Raw genomic sequence first — 25,544 nt, forward strand, 5'->3', positions numbered from 1 at the left:
GTTTTCTTATAATATTGTGGATATGACACCAGTGGTATAGTAGGAGCTTTGCATGTCTCCTAGTTCAGCCTAAGCTGCTCTGCTATAGCTACCTTCTATCAGCCTAAGCTGCTAGAAACACCTCATCTACACTAATAAGGGATAACTGGACCTGGTACAGACGGTAAGTACCCCTTGGTACCCACTACAAGCCAGGCCAGCCTCCTACAAGGTGTGAAGAAGGGTGAAATATGCCTGAGAGGGGGGCGCTTGGGCAAATGGCTTAGAAGGTCCAAGACAGATCAGTTGGGAAAGGGAAAGTGGGTGTGGCTGAAGAAAGTTGGTGATACAGCTGCTTGTCCGAATGTTGAGTGGAGCAGTTTTCGGTCTCAATGGGCAACTGGTGGGGCCGGTGTTCTTAGCCATGCGAGTGGCAAGAAACTCACTGCTTTTCAGTTGTTGGCTGTTTTGTGGATGGTTCTATGAATGATCTGGAGACCGGCACAGTGCTATGGGACTCATTCTATTAGAATAGGGGTGGCTACAGCTGCAGCTCATTTAGGGTGGGACTGGGCAGAGATTAGGAGAATTGGTAGGAGGAGATCTAGATGCTGCGAGCGTTATGTGAGGTCTTGATTTGTGGGGTAGGTACTGGGGAGTAGGATGGGGCTGGGAAAAAGGGATGAGCTGTGAATGTTGTATTAAAATGTGTTCTTTTTGCAGGTTGTGTGGCCGGCCCCAGGAGTGGGAAGATGGTCGCTTGGATCATCTGTCATTCATTCATCCATTGGGTGGTGGAATATGCAGAAAGGCAGATATATGGACTCTCATTGTGATTGCCAATTAGCCATCATGAAGTATTGTGGTGGGGGAAGAGCAGAATGAGGTGAGGCAATTTGTTTCCTTTTCTAACATCAATAATGCCCAATTGGGGTTGTCCAGATCTGCTGTTATTGCACCTAGGGGAAAATGACTTGGTGAAACTTTCGGGGCTCAACCGACTGCAACATATGCAACATGATCTGGAGTTGCTTTGTCAAAAGATGCACGGTACCTGCTTAGTATGGACTGAGTTTGTACCTCGGATTAAGTGGAGAGGGGCGCTGAAATATGGGGCTGTGGAGAGGGCTCGGAGCAGGCTTAACAGTGCAATGAAGGTTTCCTGCTGGGCGCAAGGTATAAAGGTGTTGAAACACGAGGACATTACAGGAGAAGAGGCGGGGCTTTTCAGGTCTGATGGTGTGCACCCCTCCAAGTTGGGCAATGCATATAACATCATGGAGCTTCGCTTACTTTTGGGAGATTTGTGGGGGGAAGGATGTGGCTCAAGGGGAAGGTGTAAGGATGTGCAATATTTCAAAAGGCTCGCTGGTAGGGCAACAAAACGCCTAACATGTTTGTGCAGAGTGGCAGTAGATGGGGGAGGATGGAGAGTCAGATGCAGGCCTGGCCACCCTTCCAGGGGGGAAAAAGAAGCAGGTAAAGGATGATAGTGTGGGGGAGGCTCAAGGCAGGGGATAAAAGGAAAAGGGTGATGTGTGGGTGAATTGAAGTGGAAGATGGGTGAATGGAGGCATATGGAGGGAATGGGTGAAATGAAGACTGGGGAGAAATTTCAAAGGGGTGGGGGTTTTAAAGTTAGTTTGAAGTTCAGTATCTACAATGTTATGTATATGAGGCAATCCTGTCCTAAATAAATGGCCTTTTACACTACATAACCACTGTGTCATTGACTGTGTCCCAATGGAGGGCCGGTGGAGAGCAGACGCAGTCTAGTCTCTCCACGGGAGCTTTCGGGAGGGGAAGTGACGTAGAGGAGGTAGGATTGGGCTAGGGTGCGTGGGGGTGGGAACAAGGAGTTGGGATAAATAGTGTTGGGGGGGAAGGACCGACCTCTTCTGCGCCAGCCCATTGCACGGTCGGAAGATTGATACATTGAGAAAGGTTTCAGGATGGGGGTCCTGTGTGGTTCGTGTGGGGTTGAGTTGACGCCAGTTAGGGCAGGTTGCTGACAGGGGTTGTGGAAGTAGATGGGGGAGAGGGGAAAGAAATTAAAACTCTGCTTTGAGCAGGTGGGAGCATTTTGACAGCTCTGGCTTGCTGAACATGCATTTGCTTGGCAGGAGCTTTCACAATTACCTCCAAGCAAAAAGGAAACAGCTATTGTCTAAGGTTGGGCACCTCAACATGTTGCATGAGCCAGATCTTGGGGGCAGCAGTCCCCAGGGCCATGTATTGCTCCAAGAAGTGGGGGCTGTACGGCCCCCCTGCATGTTTTCAGTTTTGCCCTGGGGAGGTGGTGGTCCCCAGGGGTCTGCGATGGACCATCTCTGTATCTCATTTTGAAGCCCCGGGGAGATGGCAGAAAACTGGGGGAGTCCGCATGACACCCCCTTATCTATCTTTTATAAGTTGCCCTGGGCAGGTTGTATATTTTCTAAAAATAGTTCTGAGGAGGTGTCCATCCCCGGGGAGGTCCGCAGGACCCCGCTTTATATTTCTTTTGTATGTTGTCCATGTGGCATGGGGGGCATGCAGCCCCCCTGCATATTTATTAAGAATAGCCCAGGGGTCCCTGTGGCTTCTAAAATCCCATTGGAAGGGCTACCATGTACCTTCCTCTTATTGTTAGCCCACAGTGGCCCAGGGCCAGGCCCATCCAGGGGCCAAAGCATTCTTAAATGTGTTAGACTGAGTTTTCTTTTTTTTAAACCAGGGTGAAATTCACAGACCAGGCTGCAGATTTATCCATGATTTAAAAACAAGTGTATTTAAGACTTGGGTGGTGAGTCTGAGGGGGACCCCTGGACCAAGTCTAGGGGGTTAGGGTATATACACCCTGTCCCTTTTTCTGTTTTTAAATGTTTTGCTTGTGGTACTTGGATGAAGCCGAGTCCCAAATGGCTGCCAACACTTCTTGCTTGAAGTGTTGGCAGACAATCAAATCTCAGCAGATCTCCCTGGATCTGCAGCCCTAGATATACAAATTCCTTTTACCTTTAATATCTCAAAAACTACTGAACGTATTTACACCAAAGAAAAAAAAGGGTGATCTGCAGACCAAAAGCTACATTTTGTCATTTTTGTCAAATGTATGCTTTGTTTGCACCATTATAGCATCAATAGCTTTGATGCTAATACGGCACCGTGCTAACTCCATATTTATATATTTTGACGCTAGAGCCATCTAGCATCAAAATATTGGAGTTGGCGTCATGTTGTGGATACAGCAAACTATCTTGTGCTAATTAGATGCAAGGTAGGCATTCCTGTCCACAATATGATGGCAACCCTGTACCGCCTTATTTACACTCTGGCGCAGAAATGACATGCATGGAGTAGGTGGACCCAAATAATGGCGCTATTCAATGCCTGGGTCAGACCAGGCAAGAGGGTACCTGTGGACCCATTTCCATGCCCACCCCAAGTGTAAATCACTTCAGTAGTTTTGGAGAAATTATAGTTTAAAAATAATTGATATATAGGGACGCAGATCCTGTGCTGATTCAACATTCCCCATGCTAATATCTGATTGGCTGCCAACACTTCAACTGAGAAGTATTGGCAGACATTTTGGGACTCAGCTTCAGCTGAGTCCAGAAAAAAAAGTAAGAAAAACAGAAAAGGGGCTACGTTAGGGATAGCCTGACCCATTAGTGCTGGAGCTGGGGCCAGGGCTAAAAAGCAATTTTGTTTAAAAAAAAAATCTGAAAATCTGCTGATCGACTGATTCTTTTACTGGAGCCCTTGGGTGGGTAAGGTTCTTTTGTTAATACTTGGGGGTCCTATGGACCGCTGTGCCCTGGTGACTGCTACCTTCCCAGGCCCAACTTTCATTAATATTTGGGGGGCTGCAAGCCCCCCCACAGCCCAAGGGACCACCACCTCCCTCGGGCCAATGCAAAGTAATATGCAAGGCACGCGATCCCCCACAGGCCCTGGAAACAGCCACCTCCCTGGGAAGAAGATAGTAGTGAATGTGGGGGGCACACACCCCCCACAGCCTCAGGGACCACCACCTCCTTAGGGCTAAAATAGGGCATGGCCTGCTGTGGCCAACCCCTGCTGTGAATGGCTGGGTGGTCATAGTAGCACTGCAGCCAACCCCTGCTGTGCATGGACGAAGGGTGTACGTGGTGCAGGTATGAGTGGTATTAGAGGTTGGGTGCAGGCCCTGGTCACTGGTCCCATTGTGCACAGCCAAAGGCCCTATGTGGAGTTTGGTGGTTAGAGGGGCTGGCTGCAGGACCTGGCCACAGGTAACTTAACTCGTGCCCTCACCATGCGTTGTTAATTACCCCTCAAAATACGGCTCTCATGACTTCTTTGATAACATCATTGATAAAATCAATATAATCTTTGCAGTAAAATGTTTGCTGAAAAACTGTGCATGGTGAGGGTGCAAGTTATAGTTACCTTAGAGCACGAGTTATAGTTACTTGAGATAACTTCAAGTATAACAGGTTCATTTCTATTGGTTTGTTTGTTTAAAATATGAGCCTAACTATAACATCCTTGTAACCTTTTTAAGTCAATTTCTATGTTTTTTTAAGTTCTATTTCCTATCTATAACATCCCTGTAACCTTTATTTTTTTTCAGTGAAAATCCATATATAAATATATATATGTGTATGTGTATATATATATATATATATTCACACATATATATATATTTATTATATATCAGTGTGTGTGTGTGTGTGTGTGTGTGTGTGTTGAAATGATGAAATTATGAACATTGGGAGGTTTTGACCTTAGGCCCAGTCTTAAAACAATACTTCCTGTGAAACCTAAATTTCTTTACAACAAAACAACAACAGTGAGAACACTGCTTATTCTCAGTGATACCATAATAGGAGATTGAATAAATGGAAATTGAGGATTCTAACTGCTGGTTACCTAATTTACCAAATGGGTGTGCAAATGTGGGAATAGCATTTGCTGTTAATATGTCACAGACAATGTTAAGACATTTGAGAATATTACTTGAAAGTATCAGTTTAGGATTGCATCATTCCTCAATTATAACATTAATTTATATGATGATTTTAGTCTGTGGGAAACAATACATGTGTACGTGTAATGTAGTGTTAGGTTATTAACAAAAGAGTTATGTTTTTAGGGGTGGGTCAGTAAAAGGTTAAATTGATTTGTATTATATAGTCCCGTTTCAAGGGGAATATTTTTGAAACTTAAGACTTGTTGAAAAGAACACATCAGAGCTATCAAAGATTCTGACACCAAGTACCCCATGGTGGTTCTTTTTAGGGCAACTCATACACTAATGCAATTAGATGAGATCAGATTGATTGCTGTTGAACGTGTGAGGGTTGATAGGAGAGATGGAGACCGTGAAAGAAAAGTGTGTGCTAGAGAAACCTTCTGGATCAAGAAGCTTAACACTGTTCAAATTGGTTTGAATATAGATAGGGAACTTTTCAATCAGATATGAAGAAGCAGGTAACATTTGAGGTAGTATTAGAATCAGCCTTTGGGCAATAGTGCCAGAATTTTGTAATGAGTTAATTTTTTCATTGCTATCTATGACATGCTGGTATACATCATAGTTTTAAGCATCAATAATGTGAACAGCTGGTTTGTTTTTTTAAGCTAGAGTTGTGATTTGGTAACAAGCTGCCTGTAGCTTTCCAAGAAGCTCTAGGTTAACAGCTAACTAGCATATCAGTGTTCAAATCCAGTTTGGTCTTTCAAGATAGAATTGTGACAAAGAGTTTTTTCCTTCAACTGTATGTGGAGCGGTGAAAACAATGTGTGCGTGCAATGTAGTTTTAGGTTATTAACAAAGAAGTGATGTTTTTAGAGGCGGGTCAGTAAAAGGTCCAATTGATTTGTATTGTATAGTCCCATTTCAAGGGGAGTATTTTTGAAAGTTTTGCGAAGATGTTTATTTGTTACATGTTCAGGCATGAACGGTGTTTGTGTCTAATGCTTATCACATCAAATTTGGCTTCACAAATAGGGATGTGTATGGTGAATTATTGACCTGCTATGAATTTGTATTTTAGATTCTCCTATCAGGAGGTTTTATCTTGTTGACAAGACCAAGCAAATCAAAATCTTAAGGATTAATGACTTAAAGGTCAAGAATATCATGAGGTACTAGGCAAATCATATTTATTTGTCACTGTCTTCAATATGCAATAGGAAGCTGATATCGTTGATGATAATTTAAATTATTCTATCAGTACAGCGAGTTAGATTTCATATGTTTCTCCCTATTATGCCCATCCTTGTAGTAGTATCATGTTTTATTTCTTTTAGTGCTTTTAATTTTTTCTTTAGTGCTTTTGCTTTTTCATAAGTATTTTCATAAGCTCTGAAGATACATACATAATGTGAGATAAGTACATCCTTCTGGTATTTGCTGACTAGTTAAACATACAATTTGCTTTTTGACTATGTTGAGACCTCTATAAGCAAGTATGCTTTTGGTACTGTTGCCAAAACTGAGAAGTTTATTTGTTATTAGAGCATATGTGGTTTTGCTTTCATCTTCATATGTGATGTCATAACTGATAATACATGGCATGTGGCTGTGAAAATATTATTTCAATCAAGATTAAGCTGATCGTATGAAACAAGCATCTGCAAAAGTTTTTTTCTCAGACTTTGAATATTTATTTCCATGACTATGTGTATATGTGTATATATGTGCATGTGTGTATATATGTAGATATTTGTGAACTTAGGTTGTTGGTTGACTGAGGTGTGAGCCCTGGTCATGCAACAACCACATTCCTTGTCAGGGTGAAGCACCAGCCAACCCTAAATTATCCTGTGTTCAACCCCCTGGTAGCTTGGCACAGAACAGTGAGGCTTAACTTAGAGGCAAAATGTAAACTATTTGTGCAACACCTCAAACTGCAACATAGTGAAAACACAAAAGTTCCTACACCAGATTTAGAAAAACAGAATTCTTTTTAACCCGTTCTGTGCCTTGGACGAGGTGACCTCGTCCAAGGCTACAGTTCCCGTGTGCCTTGGACAAGGTCACCTCGTCCAAGGTACGGGAACTAGGGGGAGCGCTAGCGCGCCCCCCCTGTGTGCCCCCCCCAAGGCAGGGATGGAATGGGAAGACCTTCCCCTTCCACCCCGACCCCCCCCCGGCAATCTGATGACGTCAGCGCGCGCACAGCGCGCTGACGTCATCAAGTGTTGCCAGGACGCGCTGGAAGCCATTTGCTTCCAGCGCGTCGAGGGGAAAGGACTGTAAAAGGTGAGTCCTTTCCTTTTTTGGGGTTTTGGGGGGGGGGAAAACAGACACGGGGGGAAAGGAAAGGGTTTTTCCTTTCCCCCTGTGCCTGTTTTCACTAGATTCCTGCTCCACGATCGCGGGTAGGGCCCGCGATCGTGGAGCAGGAATCTCCACTAGACACCAGGGATTTTTTTATGTCTGTTTCTTTTGGGGGCGACCCCTTGGGCAAGGGTCGCCCCCCTGGGGGGCTATTTTTTTTAGTATTTCACCCCCCTGGGGGCAGATCGCCGATTTTTCGGCGGATCTGCCCCCGGGGAGGGCGAAATCCACTAGACACCAGGGATTTTGTTTTTATTGTGTTTTTTGGGGCGACCCCCTGGGCAAGGGTCGCCCCCCTGGGGGTCCATTTTATTTAGTGTTTCGCCCCCCCCCGGGGGCAGATCACCGATTTTTTGGCCGATCTGCCCCCGGGGGGGGCGAAAGCCACTAGACACCAGGGATTTCTTTGTAAATAAGTGTTTCTTTTGGGGGCGACCCCCCGTGCAAAGGGTCGCCCGCCTGGGGGGCTATTTTTTTTTGTATTTCGTCCCCCCCGGGGGCAGATCGCTGATTTTTTGGCCGATCTGCCTCCGGGGGGGGCGAAATCCACTAGACACCAGGGATTTTGTTTTTATTGTTTATTTTGGGGGCAACCCCTTGGGCAAGGGTCGCTCCCCTGGGGGGCTATTTTTTTTTTTGTTTCAGCCCCCCCGATGGCAGACCAGCCATTTGGACGATCTGGCCCCCGGGGGGTGGAAGCACACTAGGTGCCAGGGATTGTGTGGTGTGTGTGGTGTGTGTTTGGGGGCACCCCTTGGGCAACGGTCGCCCCCCCCACAGTGGGGAAAGTTCATAGTGGCCATCTCTGCCCCCTATGGGGGCAGATGGGCCTATTTATGTAGGCCCATCTGCCCCCAAGGAGGGCAGAAACCACCAATACGCCAGGTATTCTTTTTTTTTGTTCCCTTTTTTTGGTTTTGTGCTGGGGGTGCCCCCTTTGGGAAGGGTCGCCCCCTAAAGGGGGCACAGAGGTGTTGCCCATTTCTGCCCCCTTGGGGGCAGATTGGCCACTTTTTTTACGCCCATCTGCCCCGAGGGGGGCAGGATCCACTTAGGTACCAGGAACAACTTCTAAGTTCTTGGTGGTGGGGTGTTTGTCAACTGGCGAAGTATTTGTATTTGTGATTATAACAATTTATTTCTTCTTTTTCTTCTAGTTCAAAGCTTTTGCTTCCTTTGCTGTGGATCCTTGCGGTTTTGGCAGTAGTTGTCCTGCGGTTTGCATAGTTGCATGTTTTAGTTAAGTGAAAGCAATTTACTCCAAAGGAGTATTGTTGACATGCATGAATGACATGTTTGTAGGTGGTGTACTAAATGCAGTATTGTGTGTTTGAAATTGTCCTTAGATTTGAGCACAATGATATTTGTGTTGTCATATGTCTAATTTGCTTTTTTCTTTTTTCTTTTTAGTGGGATATCATTGGTGATTGCTATGTCTGTGCAGAGTAGTTGCTTGGTGAGTAGCTTTTTCAGGCAAGTGAGTGGTATCGTTTTTTTTAGTACATAACTCTTTGTGATAAAGCTACACTTTGTTTATTACTTATTTTAGTGCTAGTTGTTGTTGGCAATCCATTTGTTGTTAGTGAGGATCATGGCTAGCCGCAGAGTGACTGCTCAGCAGGTTGTTGGCATGCTCTTTGAGTCGTCTTCAGACCATGATTACAAGGCTGACTCTGCATCTGAGGCAGAGGAGGAAGCGGGAGATTCTGGAAGTGAGTTTTCTGTCCGAGCGTATTCTTCTGATGAGGAAGCTACTCTCAGTGCAGATGAAGGGCCTGTGTTACAGGAGGACATTGATGGGCCAAGAGTGCAGCAGCCTGGGGCTGAAGGGTTTCCCATTAGAAGACCTGACACCTGGATTGCCCCAAACATGGAGCAGCCACAGTTACCTGCATTTACTGGTCTCCCAGGGTGTAGAGTTAATACGGAAAACTTTTTGCCTGTCCATTTCTTTCACTTGTTTATGGACGATGTATTTTTGGAAGAGATTGTGGAGCAGACAAATGTGTATGCAGAGAAATATTTGCGGGACAACGCTGCCAGACTTAAGCATCAGTCTAGAGCTACTCAATGGGTTCCCACATATCTGGAAGAGATGAAAAAGTTTTTAGGTTTGTCTTTTTTGATGGGGTTGATCAGGAAGGCGTCACTGGCTACTAGTCCCTTGATGGCAACGGCTATATTTCCTGCAACTATGACACGTAATCGGTATTTGCTTCTTCTTCGTATGCTGCATTTTGTAGACAATGCTTTAGCCTTGCCACGAGATCACCCTGATTGTGACCGTCTTTTTAAGATTAGGCCTGTCCTTGATCATTTTGTAGATCGATTTTCAGAGGTCTATGTTCCAGGCAAAGAGATAAGTGTGGACGAGTCTTTGGTCCTTTTCAAGGGGCGTTTAGTTTTTAAGCAGTACATTCCTAGTAAGAGGGCACGGTATGGGATTAAATTGTATCTGCTGTCAGAAAGCAGTACAGGATATGTGTATAATTTCCAGGTCTACACTGGTAGGGATTCTAGTATTGACCCTCCTGGTTGTCCGGCCACTTTTGGAGTTAGCGAAAAAATTGTGTGGGAACTTGCTAGACGGCTGTTTAACAAAGGTCACCATTTGTACGTAGATCATTTCTACACTGGAGTGCAGTTGTTCAAGGAGTTGTTTAGAGTGGACACTGTTGCTTGTGGCACAATCCGTTCTAATCGGAAATGCTATCCAAGGGAGCTTGTCTGTAAAAAACTTGAGAGGGGACAGTGCAGTGCCTTGTGGAATAATGAGCTGCTAGCTCTGAAATTTTCAGACAGGAGGGATGTGAACATGCTATCTACCATCCATGATGAGAGTACTTCCCCTGTGACTGTTTGGGGTCAGGTTGCGGAAGTGCGCAAACCTGCGTGCATTTTGGACTACAATAGGCACATGGGTGGTGTTGATAGAGTAGATCAGAGGTTGGAACCTTATGCTTCTCTTCGTAAGTCTTACGTGTGGTATAAAAAGTTGGCCATACATTTATTTCATTTGACAACTTTTAATGCCTTTATTGTATACAAGGATTGTTCACCTGAGTCAAGGATGACATTTGTTAAATTTCAGGAGTCGGTGATAGAAAGCCTTATTGTGGTGGAACTGGCAAGAGTTCCTAGAGTAGAAGTGGTGGAGGATGTGGCTAGATTGAAAGATCGGCACTTTCCAGATCACATTCCTCCCACTCCCAAAAAAGACTTGCCCACAAAGAAATGTAGAGTATGTGCCCGGAGATTAATCCAGAGGGAGAGCCGGATGTACTGCCCCGAATGCCCTTCAAAGCCTGGGCTGTGTGTGCCCAGCTGTTATAGAAGTTACCACACAAAGAAAAACTTCTGGGAAATACCGTGATCGTAAGCTGTCTGTTTTATATTTTCATATGTTTCACGGTTGGCATCTCTGTCATGTATTTAGTTAGAGCTTTTGTGTTTGTAGTTTTGTGCTTATTTTATAATTAGTTAGTGGTTTCTTTGTTGTTTATTAACAAAAAAAAGTGATGGCGGTGTGCGTGGGGTGGCGCTTGGCTGGCGGTGTGCGTGGGGTGGCGCTTGGCTGGTGGTGTGCGTGGAGTGGCGCTTGGCTGGCAGTGTGCGTGGGGTGGGGCTTGGAAGGCGGTGTGCGTGGGTTGGCGCTTGGCTGGTGGTGTGCTTGGGGTGGGACTTGGCTGGCGGTGTGCTTGGGGTGGCGCTTGGCTGGCAGTGTGCTTGGGGTGGCGCTTGGCTGGCAGTGTGCGTGGGGTGAGGCTTGGAAGGCGGTGTGCTTGGGGTGGGACTTGGAAGGCGGTGTGCTTGGGGTGGCGCTTGGCTGGCGGTGTGCATGGGGCTTGGCTGGCGGTGTGGGTGGAGTGGCGCTTGGCTGGCGGTGCCAGCCAAACGCCAGGCCACACTCCCATCAGCTGGTGTGATTCTTGTATCAGGCATGTGGGCGTATGTAAGTGATGGGCCCTTGAGTGGCGCGGTCTGCCGATGTGAGTGTTGTAATGTGCTGGGCCCGTGGCTGGCGGTGTGAATGGTCTTGTGCGTGTCATGTATGAAAGGTGTGTGAATGGACTGTAAAGCGGTTGGTGCCTTGTTGCGGCTTTACAGCTCACGAGCTGTGAGTCATTGGTTCAGTTTTTTGCCTTTCAGTTATTAACAGTGCATTTCATTTTTGTGAAATCTCTTGTTAATAAAATTTGATCCACTGAACCATCACTCACCCTCGTGCCAAATCCAACCAGTATGTGTGGTAAAAATGACAAAACCTGCTCCGCTGTAATCAGGCGTCGCAGCACACTTGTGACACGCTAGGTGCCTCAGGTGGGACCCCGATGATGAAGCATGCCACCAACTTGGTTGGTGGGTGAGGGATCTTTTTCACATAACCTAAGTGCGTTTCTTTTCACAATTTTAGTGTTTGGCACCTATGTTTTTAGTCCTGGGTGCGGCCTTCATCCAGGGAAACCTACCAAACCCAGACATTTTTTTAAACTAGACACCCCAAGGAGTCCAGGGAGGTGTGGCTTGCGTGGCTCCCCCAACATTTTCTTACCCAGACTCCTCTGTAAACCTCAAAATTTGCTTAAAAAAGCATATTTTCCTGACTTTTCTTAGTAGAATCACCGCTCCAGCACAAAATTCCTTCTCCCCAGTTTTCCTCACTTATGTGGGTCCCCAAAGCAGAGTCAGTCTAAAGATGTATAAAAGAATATGTCCTTATAAACTCGCTGTGCTATCCCCTCTATCTCTACAAGTTTTGGGCCTTATTCTGTTGCAGGCACCTGGCCCACCCACACAAGTGAAGTATCATTTTTATCGGGAGACTTGGGGGAACTCTGGGTGGAAGGAAATTTGTGGCTCCTCTCAGATTCCAGAACTTTCTGTCACCATAATGTGAGGAAAATGTGTTTTTTTAGCCAAATGTTGAGGTTTGCAAAGGATTCTGGGTAACAGAACCTGGCCAGAGCCCCACAAGTCACCCCAACTTGGATTCCCCTAGGTCTCTAGTTTTCAAAAATGCACAGGTTTGATAGGTTTCCCTAGGTCCCGGCTGAGCTAGAGGTCAAAATCTACAGGTAGGCACTTTGCAAAAAACACCTCTGTTTTCTTTCAAAAAATGGGATGTGTCCACGTTGCGCTTTGGGGCATTTCCTGTCGCGGGCGCTAGGCCTACCCACACAAGTGAGGTATCATTTTTATCGGGAGACTTGGGGGAACGCTGGGTGGAAGGAAATTTGTGGCTCCTCTCAGATTCCAGAACTTTCTGTCACCATAATGTGAGGAAAATGTGTTTTTTTAGCCAAATTTTGAGGTTTGCAAAGGATTCTGGGTAACAGAACCTGGTCAGAGCCCCACAAGTCACCCCCTCTTGGATTCCCGCAGGTCTCTAGTTTAAAAAAATGCACAGGGTTGGTAGGTTTCCCTAGGTGCCGGCTGAGCTAGAGGCCAAAATCTACAGGTAGGCACTTTGCAAAAAACACCTCTGTTTTCTTTCACAAAATGGGATGTGTCCACGTTGTGCTTTGGGGCATTTCCTGTCGGGGGCGCTAGGCCTACCCACACAAGTGAGGTATCATTTTTATCGGGAGACTTGGGGGAACGCTGGGTGGAAGGAAATTTGTGGCTCCTCTCAGATTCCAGACCTTTCTGTCACCATAATGTGAGGAAAATGTGTTTTTTTAGCCAAATTTTGAGGTTTGCAAAGGATTCTGGGTAACAGAAACTGGTCAGAGTCCCACAAGTCACCCCATCTTGGATTGCCCTAGGTCTCTAGTGTTCAAGAATGCACAGGGTTGGTAGGTTTCACTAGGTGCCGGCTGAGCTAGAGGCCAAATTCTACAGGTAGGCACTTTGCAAAAAACAACTCTGTTTTCTGTCAAAAAATGGGATGTGTCCACGTTGTGCTTTGGGGCATTTCCTGTTGTGGGCGCTAGGCCTACCCACACAAGTGAGGTATCATTTTTATCGGGAGACTTGGGAGAACGCTGGGTGGAAGGAAATTTGTGCCTCCTCTCAGATTCCAGAACTTTCTGCCACAGAAATGTGAGGAACATGTGTTTTTGTAGCCAAATTTTGAGGTTCGCAAAGGATTCTGGGTAACAGAACCTGGTCAGAGCCCCACAAGTCACCCCATCTTGGATTCCCATAGGTCTCTAGTTTTCACAAATGCACAGGTTTGGTAGGTTTCCCTAGGTGCCGGCTGAGCTAGAGCCCAAAATCTACAGGTAGGCACTTTGCAAAAAACAGCTCTGTTTTCTGTCAAAAAATGGGATGTGTCCACGTTGCGTTTTGGGGCATTTCCTGTCACAGGCGCTAGGCCTACCCAGACAAGTGAGGTATCATTTTTATCGGGAGACTTGGGGGAACGCTGGGTGGAAGGAAATTTGTGCCTCCACTCAGATTCCAGAACTTTCTGTCATAGAAATGTGAGGAACATGTGTTTTTTTCGCCAAATTGAGAGGTTTGCAAAGGATTCTGGGTAACAGAACCTGGTCAGAGCCCCACAAGTCACCCCATCTTGGATTCCACTAGGTCTCTAGTTTTCAAAAATGCACAGGTTTGGTAGGTTTCCCTAGGTGCGGACTGAGCTAGAGGCCAAAATCTACAGGTAGGCACTTTGCAAAAAACACCTCTATTTTCTTTAAAAAAAATGGGATGGGTCCACGTTGCATTTTGGGGCGTTTCCTGTCGCGGGCGCTATGCCTACCCACACAAGTGAGGTATCATTTTTATCAGGAGACTTGGGGGAACATAGATTATCAAAACAAGTGTTATTGCCACTTGTCTTTCTCTACATTTTTTCCTTCCAAATATAGGAGAGTGTGTAAAAAAGACATCTATTTGAGAAATGGCCTGTAATTCACATGCTAGTATGGTCAACCCGGAATTCAGAGATGTGCAAATAACCACTGCTCCTCAACACCTTATCTTGTGCCCTTTTTGGAAATACAAAGGTTTTCTTGATAGCTATTTTTTACTCTTTATATTTCAACAAATGAATTGCTGTATACCCATTAGAGAATGAAAACACACTGCAGGGTGCAGCTCATTTATTGGCCCTGGGTACCTAGGGTTCTTGATGAACCTACAAGCCCTATATATCCCCGCAACCAGAGGAGTCCAGCAGACGTAACAGTATATTGTTTTCGAAAATCTGACATTGCAGATAAAAGTTACAGAGTAAAACGTAGAGAAAAATTGATGGTTTTTTCACCTCAATTTCAATATTTTTCTTTTTCAGTTGTTATTTTCTGTAGGATCTACACAAATGCCCCTTTGCTGAATTCAGAATTTTGTCTACTTTTCAGAAATGTTTAGGTTTCTGGGATCCATCATTGGTTTCATGCCCATTTCTGTCACTGACTGAAAGGAGGCTGAAAGCACAATTTTTTTTTAAAATGGGGTATGTCCCAGTAAAATGCCAAATTTGTGTTGAAAAATTGGGTTTTCTGATTCAAGTCTGCCTGTTCCTGAAAGCTGGGAAGCTGGTGAGTTTAGCACCGCAAACCCTTTGTTGATGAAATTTTCAGGGGAAAAACCACAAGCCGCCTTCTGCAGCCACTTTTTCCCATTTTTTTGAAAAAAACAAAATTTTCACTGTATTTTGGCTAATTTCTTGGCCTCCTTCAGGGGAACCCACAAAGTCTGGGTACCTCTAGAATCCCTAGGATGTTGGAAAAAAAGGACGCAAATTTGGCTTGGTTAGCTTATGTGGACAAAAAGTTATGAGGGCCTAAGCGCGAACTGCCCCAAATAAGCAAAAAAAGGCCTGGCAGAGGAGGGGGAAAAGGCCTGGCAGCGAAGGGGTTAATCAGTAAAACAAGACCAAAATAACAAATCCAATCAGAAGAACTGGAGATGGGCAAATGTTGTCAGTGAAAATAGTCATAAAAGCACAAAGTGCTAACTGTGGATATCTGGTCAAGCCCACCTGTGACAGTCACAAGCTCAGTCCGAATGCAATGGAATGTGGGCAGGCTACCTGAACCCACTTAGGTCTCTTGAAAACAGGAACTTAAACCCTGGTGTGCGGTCTGCACAGCGTTGCTTTATGAGACTTTGCATCATCAAGGGCCAGATGTATCAAACGTTTTTGCATTCGCAAACGGTGCGATTCGCAAAAAACGGCCCTTTTGCGAATGCAAAAATGTGATTTGCGATGTATGAAAGGCATTCGCTGGCCAAAAACAAGGAATCGCAAAAATTGCGATTTTTTGCGAAGTGACATGGTTTTGCGTGTCGCAATGTGCGTATCGCATTTTGCGACATGAAATACTGAATCGCTATTTGCATATCGCCAATTGCGAGTCCGAATAGCGACTCGCAAATACAGATTTGGTATTTCTCGTCGCAAATTCCGATACGCAAATTGCGACACGCAAAGCCATGTCACAATTCGATGCATAAAAAATTCGCAACTAGCCAATTTTCGCAGAATGGCCTTTTGCACATGCCAATTACCACGGATTGAAACCAGGTGGTAACCAGGTGCAACCTATATAAAGAGGCCCAGAATGCCTCAGCTTCTTTTCCACAATGGCTGCACTCTACATCATGGTGAGGAAAATTAGGATCTTGGCAGGTTTGAGGAGAGGGAGGAGGAGACAGGACCGCATTTTCAGAGTGCGCATTACCCTTTTTGACCAGACTGAGGAGGAAATGTTTGAGAAGTACAGGTTGAACTCAGCCATGATACTTGACCTGATAGCTGAGCTACAACCCATACTGCAGTGCACAAAACACAGGACAAATAGCATACCCACCCATGTGCAGGTATTATGCTCCCTGCACCTACTTGCCTCAGGGAGCTATCAAGGGGTCATAGTAGCAGCAGGAGGGGTATCACAGAGTGCCCTCTCTATATTTGTCAATGCATTTCTAAATGCCATGCTGAGCAGGATACACCAGTACATCAGATTCCCCCACACCCCACAGGAAATACAGCAGACAAAAATCGATTTCTACCAGATAGCACAGTTCCCCCACGTCCTAGGTGCCATAGATGGGACACATGTTGCAATCTGTCCACCATCGGCCACAGAGTATGTGTACCGCAACCGTAAATACCAACATTCAATGAACATACAGGTGATATGCAATGCCTCCTACATTATAACTGATCTCGTGGCCAGGTACCCAGGGAGCACACATGATTCGTACATCTTTCGCCACAGCAGGATTCACACAAGACTGCTAGCTGGGGAATTTGGTGAAGGATATCTACTAGGTAATTTCCCTCTTTTCAATTGTGCATTGATGGCAGTGTGACATCAGATGGCACAGCTACTCATTATACCCTCTGTTCCTTCCAGGAGACAGTGCCTATGCAGTGCGCACCTACATGATGATGCCCTACCTAAATCCTGCAACACCAGCAGAGCGGAGATACAATTCAGTGCACAAGGCAACCTGCAATGTGGTGGAGCGCACCTTTGGCCTGCTGAAGAGTCGCTTCCGATGCATCCACAAAAGTGGAGGGGCACTACAGTACAGCCCGGACACGACCTGTAGAATAGTGCCACATGTGCCATTTTGCACAATATAGCTACCACCAGGGGCATACCTGTGGAAATATCGGAGCCAGACTCAGATGAGGATGATGATCCCATCCCACCCCTACAGCCAGCAGACATGACCAGTGCAGCAGAGGGCAGGCAAAGGTGTGCTGGCATCACACACAACCATTTCAGATGTAAGTTATGACAACACAACCTCACTGACATATATTCTGGTATTTAGCACCTTTATTACCTTGACTTCAGGTAACATATGTGTCACTAGGACAAAGCAATACACATGAGTCTGACATGAGCCATTAACAGTGTCGCACTATTGTCATCATAGTTTACTGTATTGCTACATGTGAAGGTAGTCCCATGTGGCCCTCAATGTAACTTCTTACAACCATGCATTCCACTTGAGTGCGCAGTGGCCTCACCGGCACCTCTTGTATCAGGCTCACAGGCAGTACTGTGCCTGGCACTGCAACGCCTAGGATCCATCACGGGCACTGCAAGACTGCTAAGGCGAGATGACTTCTCAGTATCCCCAACTCCCAGTTCGCTGGGTGTAGCACTGCGTGCTGTCAGCATAGCATCCAGAACGTTGGTAATTTGCACCAATCCCTGGGCAACATCAAGACTGCTATGTGCTGCCTCCACCTGTGCCGCCACAGCACGCCGTGATATCAGGGCAGTAGATGTAGCAAGACGATTTACAGATCTGCAAAAGCCATTGAACCTTCCCATGAATTGTCTTTCGCGCCTGTGGTGGCTAACTCGCTCATGCCTGAATGGCATTTTTAAGCTCCTTGGTGTTGTCCGCAGCTGTCTGCTGTCCCTCATGCAGCTTGCAGATGTTAGCATTCAGACACTCCAAATGCTTGTGCAGCCCCCCCATTTTGGCATTGTGTGACTGCATCTGCCTGTGCATTGCCCTCATGTTTTTGTTTTGCAGGTGCTGCACTTTGAGCATGGACACTTCAAGGCCACCAAAGAATGATGGGCCCTCACCTCCATCTGTGTGCTGTGTGCCTGCATCGTGAGGCCTCTCCTGGGAGTTGAGTGATGCTGGGGCAGGGACTGCTGCCTTCCTGTGGATCTAGCTTCTGGGGGTGGTGTGTGGCCTTCATCCGGCATTTCGTCGGAGTCCAGGTTCGAATCGTGGAGAGGTAACACCCTTGCCCTGCGTCTGATTGGTGCTATACATAATGACTCGCTGGTGTTGGAGTCGGACAGAGGCTGTGTTTCTGCATCCCCCACATTGGCACATTCTGCTGCTGCTGGGCCTGAGCCATCTGCAACGACAATGTGCAGCATGTCATTTCTGTATGTATCACCAAATGTGGCACAATGGTAATAAATGTACAATTACATCATATCACTATGAACTGGGTGTTTAGTTCTTCTGGGTGTTGCTCTACTTAATTGCATTCTATGTGCTATTTACAGCTTTGTTGTGCCGCATGTAAGATGTGGAATGGACTACTTATCACAATGCTTTGCACTAATTGCTATTTCCAATGGGGCATTTGTACAGGCACATATGGGGTTACATATCATTTTTGGACTTACCTTGACTGGTGCTGTTTGTGCCGGAAGTGTTAATGTCAGTGACCCCACTGACAGCTTCTGGAAGCAGTGTGGACTCCACCAGGTCTTCCATTGGGGTGGAGGGTGTCTGGGTGGATGGTCCGCCTCCTGTGCTTCTTACCTGCTTTAGCTTGCTGGCCACCCTCTCCTTGGTACGGGAACGCAGGTCGTACCACCTCTTGCGTATCTTTTCCACTGAGCGCTGCGCAACCACCACTGTGCAGATTTTGGTCTGGATGTCAGCCCAAAGTTTTCACTTCTCACTCTCTGGTACCTGGAGTGAGCTCTTCCCAAATAGCCGGTCATGGCTCCTGACAACCTCCTCAGTGAGCATCTCCAATTCTTGCTCACTGAATTTCAGCTTCCTCTTCCTCTCTACCTTCTCCTTCCCATTACCAGCATTGGCCATGTTGATGTTAGGTCCTGGCTTGCTCACAAACTTGCTCCTGGGGCTGGTCTGTGTCTCTTTGACTGCTCCTGTGGGTGTGGTACCTGGAAACATCATGGGCTGACTCACTTCCTGCTTGTGATGTCATCAGGTGTTGCCCGGTGGCCGTTTTCACAATTTGCGATTTTCAAAAACCGAATCGCAAATATTTTTACGATTCGGTATTTGGACCTCGCAAATTGCATTAGTGATTTTTAAGAAATCGTTATTTCCGAATCGCAAATTTGTTACATAGCATTTTGCAACTCAGAAATAGCGATTTCTTAAAAATCGCTATTTCCGAATCGCAAATGGCTTTTTTCATACATCTGGCCCCTAGAGTCGGTTCCGATGAAGTTGTGTGGTGAGGCTTTTCAGAGCCACTTTGCACTGGTGCTAGGGAGCTGGGTAGTGTAGCTTGGTGGGACTTTGCATTTGTCCAATGAACCTAACAGCTATGCAGTAAGGAGGTGCAAGGCTTCAAGCCACGTTGATTCAGATGAGGTGATGAAGCTTTACTGTTCTTTGCACCACATTACATCAGTTCTGATGAGATTAGCAGCTGTGTGGCAAGGCTTTGCAGGGTTTTTGCACTTCTTTGCATCATTTTGTGTCAGTTCCGATGGGGACCATACTGGGATAGACAGGGCATCTTCAAGCCCACTTCCAAGGGTCCATGACTAGGGTGGCACCACTTGGGAGGGCATGACGCACAGACAGCAGAGTCCAGGTGCTGGGTTCAAGATTGTTGGAAGCCTATTGTGTATTTGTGGCTTTTGAGCATTAGGCCAGAAAACTAGACCTTGGAGTCACTCTGGAATGCTGAGTTCGGACTTGCCGGTCCAACCCTTCTCACTCAGGCAAGAGAGCAGCATGTCAGCACAATAGGACAGCAGTCCTTCAGAGCAGCAGTCACTCAGAGCGAGAGTCCTTCAGAGCAGCAGTCCTTTCAGAAGCACAGCAGTCAATCATCCTGACACAGTATCCATAGGTCCAAAACTGTACTGATGTGCTGTTATCTGAAGTCCACTATTTATATCCATTGTGCCTTATAAGTGGGGGAGAAGCTTCCAGATGCATGCATTTGAAGTGCTCAGGGGTCCTGCCTTCCACAGCTAAAGACGAATTACAGGGGTAACTATGCCCAGTCATGTGGCCCAGGGACAGATTGCAGGCACCAAATGGTTAGGGAAGGAAAATGACAACTTTCTAAAAGTGCATTTTAAAAATTGCACTTTAAAATCTGACTTTATCATAAGAGGATGTTTTTATTACTGTTTCAGAGACACCATAAATGAACTGGTTACCTGTCCCCACTTGGAAATCACAGATAATTAAATGTAATTACAGATTTTCCACTTTACAAAATTCCACTCTATTATCCCTTTCAAATCTATGCTCTTTCACTCCACACCACTCCACTTTATGCTCATAGTCTGTCCGCAATATCCATGTTTGCCACTCTACCATTTTGCATTACACTCTACCCCATTCCACTGTACGGCACTCCATTCTACACTATTCCATTTGTTGTCTCTTCACTGTACACCACTTCACTGTATGCTATTACACTCTGTCCCGCTCCACTGTAGGCAACTCCAAGACTACACTACATTACTTTATGCTACTCCAGTCTAGACTATTCCAATGTACACAACTCCATGCTATGTCACTATATGCTATTCTATTTTCTATCAGTCCACTCTGTGCTGTTCCGCAGTATGCCACTCCATGACACTCCAGTTTACAGTGTTCCACTGTGCCACTCCACTGTATGCTACCCACTCTATGCCACTCCAGTGTACTCTCCTGCACTTTAACTCCTCTCTTTAAAACTCTACTACACCCTATGCCACTCTACTAGACTCTACTCTATCCCTGTACACTCCTTTGTCCAAATTTGTACTCAAATATATGCCTGTACATTCTATTTAGCTACACTCTACTCCAGTCTGACAGTTTTCAACACTGTATGACACAGCATTCCTCTCTACTGTATGAGACAGCACTCCCATTTATAGGTTTGCTCAGCTCTATGCTCCACCACTTCAGTATATGTCACTCCACTCTGCTAAACCACTATACCCTACACTACTGTGCGCAACACACTTGTACACTACTCTACTCTATTGTACTCTCTTCTACACTCCACTGTGCAGTATTCCACTGTATGCTATTGCACTACATTCTACTTCACTGTACAGGAATCCATCCCAAGCCACTACAGTGTATACTACTTCTCTCTAGCCCACCCCAATGTAAGACACTCTCCTCCACTTCAGATAACTACACTCCCTTATAGTATAATACACTTTGTGACACTACATGACACTTCTCCACTCTCTCCCTCTTATATTCCAATGTCTAACTTTATAGTTGACACTGTGTCAGTACAATCCATTATAACTCTCCATTCCAGCTCTTTTCTATACTCTTCAACATACCACTCCACTGTACTGTACGAGACCCCATTCCAATGTACAACAGATTTCTACCTACACTGCCCCACTCCACTCCAATATACTCCATTATAATTTACTCCAGACTACTTTATGCCACTTTACTCAAGTCTACTCCACTGTGCGAGACCTTGCCTTACTCTGATACTGTACAAAAATCAGTCTATGCAGCTGCCTCTACAACACTCCACTATAATGTATGCCACTCCAAAACTCTTTACTCCTGTCTATATCCCCACACTCCACTGTACTATAATGTATGCCACCACACAACATTGAACTCTATGCTGCTCTGATACTGTATTCCACTATACTACACTGTACGCAACATTTTGTATGCCACTGAACCCTGCTTCACTCTACTCTACCCCTACACAGTACTCCTCGCTACTCCTCTACTCCAATCTACACCACTCTATGCCATGGTACTCTATACAACTGTATGCCAATCCACTCTACCACACTCTACCACACTCTGCCACACGTTACCACACTCTACCACACTGTACTGTGCTGTACACCACTCCACTTTACAAACCTTTACTAGATAGTATACTACAGTCATCTGTAACACTTTAGAAAACTGTATAACAAGCTACTACATTCTACTGTACAACATTGTACTCCAACTTAATGCTATGCCACTCTACTATTTTGAACTCCATGCCACTAGGCTAGGGCACACCACTACACTGTGACACTTTAGTTCACTCTATGCTACTCCACTCCAGGGTACTCTAATGCACTATATTCCACTCTAGTACCCTTTGTCCCTCTGTACACCACTTTGACATACATCTCTTTAAGCTGCTCCATTGTATGCAACTCTACTCTACAACAATGTACTACACTTTATGTCACTCTGACACTCTACTCCACTCTATGCCAATCCACTCCACACATCTCTGTATGACACTCAATGAGACAATATTACACTCTGCAATATGGCACTCCACTATGACAGTGCTCCAATATGACACTGTCCTCTACTGTACTCCACAAAGCTCCACTCAACAATACTCTACCATACAGCACTCTACTCCATTCTACACTACTCTAAAACACTCTACGACAGTGTATGACACCCTACTCCAAAGTACGACACACAGGTCCTCCGTACAACTTGCCCCTCCGCCCTACATAATTAACTCCACTAAATCAGACACCATGCCACCATACTATATAACTTTTTACTATGCTACTCCACTCCATACTACAGTGTTCCACACTACGATAATAGACTTTACAACACTCTTCCCATCTATACTACACAAAACTTCACATAATGACACACTACTCGATGACTCTGGACTCTGATTTTAAGCATATTTTTATTTAAAATTGTAAAAAAACATTAAAAGTCATTAAAAAAGGTTAAAGCTTAGTTCTAGATAGGGGAATGTTTTCCTAAACAAAGCAGACTTAAACTACACAAACTTTAGAAATTCTGAAAATATAGTTATAACTTTAATTTACAATGTATCCACCACTTTCAAATTATTCTAAGTAGTGCACTTCCATACACTATCTTTTCACCTGTCTAACTGGACTACAGCAACTATAACATGCAACTTGACCATGCACTGTGTTCTCCCAAATGACACTCTACTGTACAAATCTATATTGTGCAAGACTATCTGCCTCTCTATTGTACGACATTGCACTCTAGCCGATTGAACTGTACCACACTCTACTCCACTGAACTCCACACTGAAACTCCACTCCACAATACTCTACGAGACTACTAGATGACACTCCACTCCACCACACTCTATTTCCAGACACTCCAGTCGACAACACTCCACTGTACAACACTCAGTTCTACTGTTCGACGTGCCGCTCCAATCTGATTCTCCTCTCCTCTATACAACACTATGCCACTCAACTGTATTACACAATATCTCACTGTACAGTATGCCACTCCACTTTAATAGACTTCACTCTATTCCACTCCGCAATACTCTATGGCACTCTCCTTCACTGTACTGTACTGTACTACAATCCACTTAATGACGCTCCAGTGAATGACACTCCACACTATAATTTGAAATACATTATTAAAACATATAAGCCATGAAAAAATTAGAAAAACAAAGTTTAATGATAATTTTTAGTTGAAAATATTTTATTATTTCTATACGAACCCACCTTAAAATACACAAACAATAAAAATTGTTAAGTTATAATTATAGCTTCAATATAAAACTTACACACCTCTTTCACATGACAAAGGGGCGAATTGCGAGTTTGGCAGTCCCAATGAGGGATTGCCAAACTCACGGGGAAGACTTCACCGCTATTAAAAGGTTTCAATTGGCCTGACCTGGCGACCCAAGGAAACCTTGAAATAGAACATTCCCGCCAGTGTGGCCGGCGGGAACAGTGCTATGAGATAGCACTCGGTTCAGTTAAAGGAGCTGAGCGCTATCTTGTAGCACAGAGAGGACCGCCCAGCACCCTCAGAATGCGTACTATCTACAAAGCATGGTACCGGGCAGGGGGGACATAGGTATAGGCAGTGCAAGGGACCCCGGTGGACCCTTGCACTTGTTCTCTTCCAGCATTTTCATGGTGGGGAAGCTGCCATGAAAAGGCTGGTGGGGAACAAGGTTGTAATCAGCAGGGCTGCACTGAGTTCAGTGCCACCCTGGCTGATTGCAACCTAGTCCGCGTTCACCCCATCAGGATCTAGGATCCTGGCAGAGACAGCGGTCAGATGGCGGTCCGACCGCCAAACTCTTAATGTGGCACTTTGAGCACCGAAGCTGGAGCGGTCCGACCACCACCGCGAGGCTGGCTGTCTTGTGACCACCAGCCTCGTAATGAGACCCTATGTCTTGTTTCTCTGAACTGTATAGACACCTTACTAGCCACTTTATTTTACCTATAACTCATGCCTTTTCCATTAACTGATTATACCCTTGTACACTTTATCAGTTAGCTTGTGATATCATAGCAGATATAACAACTCATAACATTTCAAATTACATCATTTGTCACAACAGTGTATGATAGAGTGGCAAAGTGGTGTTTGATTAGCAAACTAAAAACAGTGTGTATGGAGACGTGCAACTTATAATAACTTGCAAATAGTTGTTAAGCTTTAACCTTTTCTTTTATCATTGTGTATATATATATATATATATATATATATATATATATATATATATGTATAAATATATATATACATATATATTTATAATTATATTCATATTTATATTTAAAATCTTTATTTTTTTTATCACATATGCATATATATTGCCTCTTAATCATCAAACTAAACTCTCTTAGTCCAGTACAGGAAACAGCCTGCACACAAGGGACAGTGTATGATGAAAAGCTGTTTAATCAAACAGCAGACATGGACCCAAAGTTAATGTAGTGTGGCTGTTGAGGTAAATACATTAAGTATGGAGGTGTGCAAGCTTTATTAATTTGAAGGTGTTCATTAAATTACATATTGAAGGCTTTATAACTTTAGAATTTTAATTTTATGGTTTTGTGTAGTTTAAGTTTGGTTTAAAGATAAAGAATAATAAAGTTATAGTAATTAAAAGGGAGTGCATCAATTATGAATTAAAGGTATATCTAAATGTGGAATTTGTAATGTTTTTGTAGGTTAGGTTTGTAGAGAAAAATAAAGTTTTCCTAACTATCAAAGTTTTAACCTTTGTTTTTTTTTCACTGAACTGAGCAGATCATCGATGAGCAGGCTGTGCATGACTATCAATCAAAGAGAACATAGATTAGAGCAGATGAGAGCAGTCGAGCACGATCAGCTCAATCCAGGAACCGTGCGTTCTTGAGAAGGCACGTCCAGGCATCAGGTGTTCAGGGGGTGGTTTGTGGTGGAGAGTAGCCACGGAGATCTGCTGAGGGCGGTGAGGGCGGTGAGTGCTGGGCTGGAGCTGAAGGGGGCACGGGGATGCAGGGGACGCTGAGGAGGAGAGACCGTGGGCTGCGGAGGTACCAGGGGAGGTTGAGTTGGGTTGGGCACAGTCGGGTTGAGTTTGGACTCAGGTAGAGGGTCGAGGTCAGGAAGGTTGGGGAGGAGGAGTCATGGTGAGTAGTGAGGAGCGTGTAAGTGTGAGCTCAGGGCATTTGTGCCGCTTACCTTCGCTCCCTCCTTGCCTCATCTCTGCTGTTGACTCTGCCCTTCCCGGCTCCGGCCCTGGTTCTTGGCCCCCCCACTCATCCTCCCACCTACTCCATCCAGTTGCCCCCCCCTCACTGCTGCTGTCACTGCTCTCCAGCTGCCATCTGCTCGCTTCGGC

Source organism: Pleurodeles waltl, chromosome 1_2 (genome assembly GCF_031143425.1).
Source record: "Pleurodeles waltl isolate 20211129_DDA chromosome 1_2, aPleWal1.hap1.20221129, whole genome shotgun sequence".
In the NCBI taxonomy this organism is placed as follows: Eukaryota; Metazoa; Chordata; class Amphibia; order Caudata; family Salamandridae; genus Pleurodeles; species Pleurodeles waltl.